The sequence below is a fragment of the Olea europaea genome, unplaced genomic scaffold, assembly GCF_002742605.1.
Source record: "Olea europaea var. sylvestris unplaced genomic scaffold, O_europaea_v1 scaffold373, whole genome shotgun sequence".
Taxonomy (NCBI): domain Eukaryota; kingdom Viridiplantae; phylum Streptophyta; class Magnoliopsida; order Lamiales; family Oleaceae; genus Olea; species Olea europaea.
The window spans coordinates 244092-252253 of record NW_019256636.1 but is presented as its reverse complement, the minus strand read 5'-3'; positions in this window follow the sequence as shown (position 1 = coordinate 252253).

Genomic DNA, 8162 nt, shown 5'->3' with positions numbered 1-8162 from the left:
CCAAACTAAGAGAGGGTAAGGATTATAGTTGTTAAACTCCCAATCTTAGAACACACCCCGATATAATAGAGTGAAAAGAATAAATTTGGGGGGTTGTGTATCTCTCGAGTGATGCAAGGATAAAATTTGACCACTATGGGTCGGGAATAAACCATTCATAAGCTTGATATGTTGGCATGAGTTCACACACACACGTTGAGTATTGCATTTGATGAGTAAAGGTTAATTTTATTCTCGCACTATTGATATCGTTTTATTATTAATACTAAGTTCCAATCCTGAGGCACGGCAAGCTATTAAGCCATGTTTGTTTAGCATTGAGTCACTGCATTGTTTGAGGACAAACAATAGTTTAAGTTTGGGGGATTTGATAAGTATGTTTTTACATACTTATTTGGTTCACAAACTTGACTTAAACATGGATAAAATGGTTGAATTATGACTTAATCTAGTTAAATTCATGCAATGTAGGTATTTCAATGGAAATTGTGGAATTCAGGAGAAAAGAGCCAAAGAAGGACTAAAACGCAACAAAGTGATAGTTCGAGGACCAAAGGTGCAAATATTGAGAAGTTGAGCTAAATGCAAAATGAGAGTAACAACATGCCGAGTATGAGCTTAAGGATAAAGCAAAACAATTGGAGGGAGAAAGTATTGAAGAGGGACTGAAATGAAGACAATTGAAAGTTGGAGGACTAAAGCGCAAATACTCGAAAGATGAGCCGAATGAGTGGCATGAGATTTGATGGTGTCAATCATCAATTGAAGGATAAAATTTGTTGAAAAGATGAAGAAATCGAAGAAAGAAGTCAAAAGAAGCAACAAGGGAAGTTCGGGGACCAAAATGAAGGGACTTCATAGATGGCCAAACTATGCGACCGCATAGTGTAACCATCTATCCGGTCGCATAGATGGATGCAGGGAAAAATTGGTGAATTTCAAGTGACCTATGCGACCGCATAGGATCCCTCTATGCGGTCGCATAGGTATAATTTCGGGGCATTTCTACAGTTTCCTTTTTCGACTCCAACTCTTTTTTTAACCTAATTTGGACGCGATATAAGATACGAAAATACGTCCACAAGAGGGGGGAATGACCAGAGAGACGAATTGGAGGCACAAAAACACAATCTTGGGTTGATTTCACACAAGAAAACAAGGATTTTCATATGAGTGTATTCTTTATGTCTTTTAATTTCATTTTTATTTCTTGATTCAGTAATCATGATTGTAGGCTAGGGTTTTAAATTCATTAGGAGATCGATGAATCTTTGATTACTATTAAATTCTTATATCTCATGAATTCAATATATCGTTTGGATAATATGCTTGATTTATATGTTTTCATTGCATCCATAATTATTGGCCATATATTATGTGAGATTAGATGATTTATTTCTTACATTCGAGAAAAGTGGAATAGATTCGATAAAGTATAAATCAACATAGGGTCCGATAGGGGATAGAAATATACCCCTATGCTTTATGCAATTCGTTAATTGTTCATAGAAATTCATGCATTCTTGTATATTTGCATCATCCATAGAAATATAGGCTGGTGGTATGCAAGAGTAGGTTTAATATATATCGAGAGAGTATATTGGATAGGTTTAGGAACATTGAATTGGCATTTTTTCATCGATTCATTGAATTTGTGAAATTAGGGTTTTTGGTAATCAATTGGGGATTCGAGATCCTAATGATTCTATTTCAATATATTTCTATACATTAACTTCCAAAATTGCATATTTACATTTTAATTGAGTTGTTGAGTCATTTAATTAGGGGAATTTCGAAATTAGGGTTTCCAATTTCGAAATTAGGGTTATCTTCAAAATTAGGGGTTCAAATTGGGGGTTTCTTCCAAAATTAGGGCTTTTCACACTTAGACCAAATTTTCATTCAATTGGATTCGGTTAAGGTCACATTAGTTTAATTAGAGCTAATTCAATCATTGTGGGAACGATACTTGGACTCATAGTCCATTTTACTACTTGCTAACGAACCGTACACTTGCGGTGGGATTTTAAAATCGAAACAAATAAATACGTGAACATGTACCCACTTTTGTTTACGCTTTGTCATGTGCTATTACCCTATTGGACAGTTTAAATTTCAAATAGTTTTCCAATCCAATTGACGAAATGGCAACAATGCAAGTGTCAAACAACATGTCAAAAATCAGTGTACAAATAGTAAAGTTCAAACGGTGAGAACCTTACTACATATACACTATGTGGACACTTTAGTTTACACTTTACCACGTGACATTATCACGTTGGATAGTTTTAATTTCAACCAATTTTCTTATGGAGTGTCAAACAATGTGGCAAAAATCATTGTACAAATAGCAAAGTTCAATCGGCAAGGACCATGCTATATGTACATTTTGGTGTACACTTTAGTTTACACTTTGCCACGTTAGATTACCCTGTTGGACAGTTTAAATTTCAAACAGTTTTCCCTTCCAATGGACACAGGACAATAATTCAACAGTGAAACAACGTGTCCAAAATCAGTGCACAAATAGTAAAGTTAAATCGGTAAGAGCCTTGCTACATGTACATTATGGTATACACTTTAGTTTACACTTTGCTACATGACACTACCCTGTTGGAAATTTTAAATTTCAAACAGTTTTCTCATCCAATTGACACTTGTCAACAATACAAATGTCAAACAACGTGTCAAAAATCAGTGTACAAATCGCAAAGTTCAATCGGTTAGAACCTTGGTACATGTACATTATGGTGTACACTTTAGTTTACACTTCGCACGTGACACTACCCTTTTGGATTGTTTAAATTTCAAACAGCTTTCCAATCCAATTGAAACTTGACAACAATGCAAGTGTCAAATAATGTGTCAAAAATCAGTGTACAAATAGCAAAGTTCAATTAGTAAGAACCTTGCTTCATGTACACTATGGCGTATACTTTAGTTTACACTTTACCACGTGACATATGTCCATTAGAAAGTTTAAATTTTAAACAGTTTTCCCATCCAATTGACACTGGACAACAATGCAAGTGTCAAACAACATGTCAAAAATAAGTGTACAAATAGCAAAGTTCAATCGGTAAGAATCTTGCTACATGTACACTTTAGTTTACACTTTGCCACGGACATTACTTTGTTAGATAGTTTAAATTTCAATTAGTTTTCCCATCCAATTGACACTTGACAACAATGTAAGTGTCAAACAACATGCAAAAAAATCAATGTACAAATAGTAAAGTTCAATCGTTAAGAACCTTGCTACATGTACACTATGGTGTGCCCACTTTAGCTTACACGTTGTCACGTGCTGCTACCCTGTTGAATAGTTTAAATTTCAAAGAGTTTTCCTATCTAATTGACACTTGAAAATAAAGCAAGTGTCAAACAATATGTTAAAAATTAGTGCACAAATATCAAAGTTCAATCGGTACAAACCTTGCTACATGTACACTATGGTGTGCACACTTTAGTTTACACTTTGTCACGTGACATAACCCTATTGGATAGTTTAAATTTCAAATGATTTTCCCATCCAATTGACACTTGACAACATGAGAACAATGCAAGTGTCAAACAATGAGTCAAAAATCAGTGTACAAATAGCAAAGTTCAATAGATAAGAACCTTACTACATGTACACTATGGTGTACACTTTAGTTTACACTTTGCCACGTGACAATAGATAGTTGGATAGTTTTAATTTCAACCTATTTTCCTATGAAAGTGTCAAACGTGGCAAAAATCAGTGTACAAATAGCAAAGTTCAATCGACAAGGACCATGCCATAAGTACATTTTGGTGTACACTTTAGTTTTCACTTTGCCACGTGATATTACCCTATTGGAAAGTTTAATTTTACAAATAGCAAAGTTCAATCGGCAAGGACCATGCTATATGTACATTTTAGTGTACACTTTAGTTTACATTTTGCCACGTGACATTACCCTATTGGAAAGTTTAATTTTTAAACAGTTTTCCCATCCAATTGACACTGGACAACAATTCAAGAGTCAAGCAATGTGCCCAAAATCAGTGTACAAATAGCAAAGTTCAATCGGTAAGAGCCCTAATACATGTACACTATGGTATACACTTTAGTTTACACTTTACCACGTGACACTACCCCGTTGGACAATTTAAATTTCAAACAGTTTTTTCATCCAATTGACACTTGATAGCAATGCAAGTGTCAAACAACGTGTCAAAAATTAGTGTACAAATAGCAAAGTTCAAATGGTAAGAACCTTGCTACATGTACACTATGGTGTACACTTTTATTTACACTTTGTCACGTGACATTACCCTGTTGGACAGTAAAAATTTCAGAGAGTTTCCCAATCCAATTGACACTTGACAACAATGCAAATGTTAAACAACGTGTTAAAAATCAGTGTACAAATAGTAAAGTTCAATCGGTAAGAACATTGCTTCATGTACACTATGGTGTACACTTTAGTTTACACTTTGTCATGTGACATGTCCCCGTTGGATAGTTTAAATTTCAAATATTTTTCCCATCCAATTAACACTGGACAACAATGCAAGTGTCAAACAACGTGTCAAACATCAGTGTAGAAATAGCAAAGTTCAATCGGTAAGAACCTTGCGACATGTGTACTTTAGTTCACACTTTGCCATGTGACATTACACTGTTGGACAGTTTAAATTTCAAACAGTTTTCCCATCCAATTGACACTTGACATCAATGTAAGTGTCAAACAATGTGCGAAAAAATCAGTGTACAAATAGCAAAGTTCAATCGGTAAGAACCTTGCTACATGTACACTATGTTGTACCCACTTTAGTTTGCACTTTGTCACGTGCTACTACCCTGTTGGACAGTTTAAATTTCAAACAGTTTTCCAATCCAATTGACACTTGACAACAATGCAAGTGTCAAACGTGTTAAAAATCAGTGTACAAATAGCAAAGTTCAATCGATAAGAACCTTGCTTCATGTATACTATGGTGTACACTTTTTTTACACTTTGCCATGTGACATATCCCCGGTCGGCAGTTTAAATTTCAAACAATTTTTCCATCCAATTGACATTGGACAACAATTCAAGTGTCAAACTGTTGGGAATCTACTTATACATGCACAGCGGAATTTAAAATAATTTTCGATTCCCACCAAGAATCGCCTTTGTGTTTAGATAGAAATTGTGATAAGATTGTAACTTTTCCAGATCTGCAAACTTCTTTGCTTTTCTTTCAATTCCATCAACCTTGATTTGCCACCACAGCTGTCCAATTGTCCAGCCTCCAACGGTGATCCACACAGAGAATAAGATTGCAGCTTCTAGGGTTTTCTCTTGTGCCAGCAAGAATAATGAAAACCATATGAACCTCAAACCCTAGCCATGTATTTATATAAACCCAAACGGGCTGGGCCCGGTCCAGTCCAATATTTAATTAATCCAATTAATTAAACCCGGCCCGTGAATTAATTAATCCAATTAATTAATTCGGGAATATAAATAACAAATTCAATTAATTAATTTATCCAACGATTGTTAAATTAACCAATTGGCAATTTGCAATCTTCCAATTCTCTTTTGTGTGCGACCCATTAGGTTCCCGACCACGATGCCTAACGACGTGAAATATTATTTTGATCTAATCAAAATTGATAAATTAAAATACCCTTTTAATTTATCGTCAATTCACACTCGCCGTCCCTGATTGACATCTAGCAATGTGTCAGGGCAATACATGTGACGGAAAATGTCACGTGGTATGACAAAACCAAATTCGTTCGTTTACCGTAAAACTATAATCCTTTCGTCAATATGATCCGATCAATTATGAGATATGGAATTGTGTCAATTTCGATCATCGATGATATCTTTCACTCCACTATTAAGTCAATATAAGTCGAAAACTCATTTTCGACTTATGAGTACACCTTGGCCAAGGATTTCATCATCGACTTAATTGAATGAAACGCAGATCATAATCTCCTACTATCTAAGAGTGACGAATCCTTTATTGATCAATCACAACCTTCATACGATTCTTGACGTACCCGAACGATGTCGTATTAGCGGTCCTTTTCAGAGCAACATCCAACACCGCCATAGTATGACTGTCCTCATATAAGGTACCATGACGACCTCAAGTCAAAGGACCAATTTCACTACCGAACGTTAGAGATTAACCACTGACACTCAGATAGTTATCCATGTGGAATCTCTCGACGGGTCTCCAATGTTTTGTTCTATAAGAAAACATCCATATGTTCATTTAAGTGTCACCACACTTTAACTTGTGAGATCAGCTACTTACTTCACAAGTAAGAAATGTCACACGTGATGGTCTATCCGTAATAACGTTATCCATATCTCGTTATTACTTACGACCACGGATGATTTAAGATTCAATCAAATGTAATTTGTATTTCACAATCACAACTCATTGTGATTAACAAATTACAAATATTTGAATCTACGGACTCTATTATTTATTTAATTGTCTATTAATTAAATAATAGATCTGCCATTTAATTGCATTAAATAGATATAAAAGTATTTATGTCCAAAGTTGATTGGACCTAGGACATAATACTTACAAACTTCCACTTGCACTAGATCCAATCACTTATGTATCAAATATCATAAGTCTACATGACGATCATGTTTATACTATGACAACTCTTTGTCAGTGGATCTACAATATTATTAAATGTGGAAATTTGCTCTTCTCTTTGCATCATTTCTATGTATTATCTCTCTGATGAGATTATACCGCCTTAATACATGTTTGGATCATTGATGAGACCTTAGTTCCTTTGCTTTCACAATGGCTCTATTGTTATCACAATACTATTGTATGCGATCAACAATATCAGGAACTACTCCAAGTTCATTTATGAACATCATGATCCATATTGCAACTCTTTGCTACTTCTGATGTGACACCCCGAACTTAAGCTTCGAGGGTCACGCATTAAACATAATAACTACAATCCTTGGTACATGTAGATACTCTTAAATAGAAGTATAACATGTTAGAAACTTATCTTCAATTTGGTAAAACAATTCTTATAAAATTTGATGGCCGGTAACAGTGCATGTCAACATGAAATTATAGGCAGCAAGTTCGACAATTTTTATAAAATTCATCCCAACTCCGTTTTCTATGAAATTTGCAGCATTAGAAAGATAATTTCAAGTAATTTTCCAGGTTAAAATATGAAAATTTTCCAAGATCATATGATATGGACGTTTTACTGAAAACAGTGAAATGTTGCACAGAAAATCCAGATTGACCCCTTGATGTTTAAACCTTGATAACTCAGGCCATAGTTATCCAAATTGAGTGATTCCTTCAAACATTTTTAGAAAACTAAAAGAGGAAAATAGAAATATTTTTAGAGTCTCAAATGGAAGTTTATAGAGTTAGAAACATCATTTTGAAATTGACTCTAGAAACTGTCCCGTTTCTGCCTTTTGTCTCTTGTAAGGAAAATAAACTACAAAAATGTCTCTTAACATAACGTGAAAGATATAATTAAAAAATTTACTATTAATACCATATTACATCATGTCATGTACATATTTTTACATAATACCATAAGAAAACAGATGGGAAATAGTCATCGAACAAAACATACAAAAGAAAACTTTCGGTACAAAACATCTTTGTCCTTAATCCATCATCGATTTTTGCCGACTAACTTCCATCAATCCAGCGATCATGGATCTAAAAATTTAGCGTAACATACTATGAGTGTAAGAAATACTCAGTAAGATACCATGCTTGGATTTTTATCATGATAATACTACACAAAAGAATGCAATCAAACCCATACTTGCACATTCTGGCTTGCCGGTGCCCTTCGGACTTGTCCTAAGGCATAAATAGATATCTAACTTTGTGGACTTGTCCACCATAATCATATTATGGTTTTTCATGCATAGTTTAAGCATAAATATTACCATGAAGATCATACCCCTTAAGCATAGAAAGTATCTTACCGTAAAACTTGAAGATCTTCGATTGAGATATGAATTGGAAGTGCTAGGCTTACTTCCTTCTCCTTTCCTTCTTATTTTCGATTTTTCCTATCTATTTGTGTGTATAAAATGTTTTGCAAAGTGAAGAAATTTTCTCTATGGCAATGGATATGGATGTGTATATATATATATAAGGATAAGGAT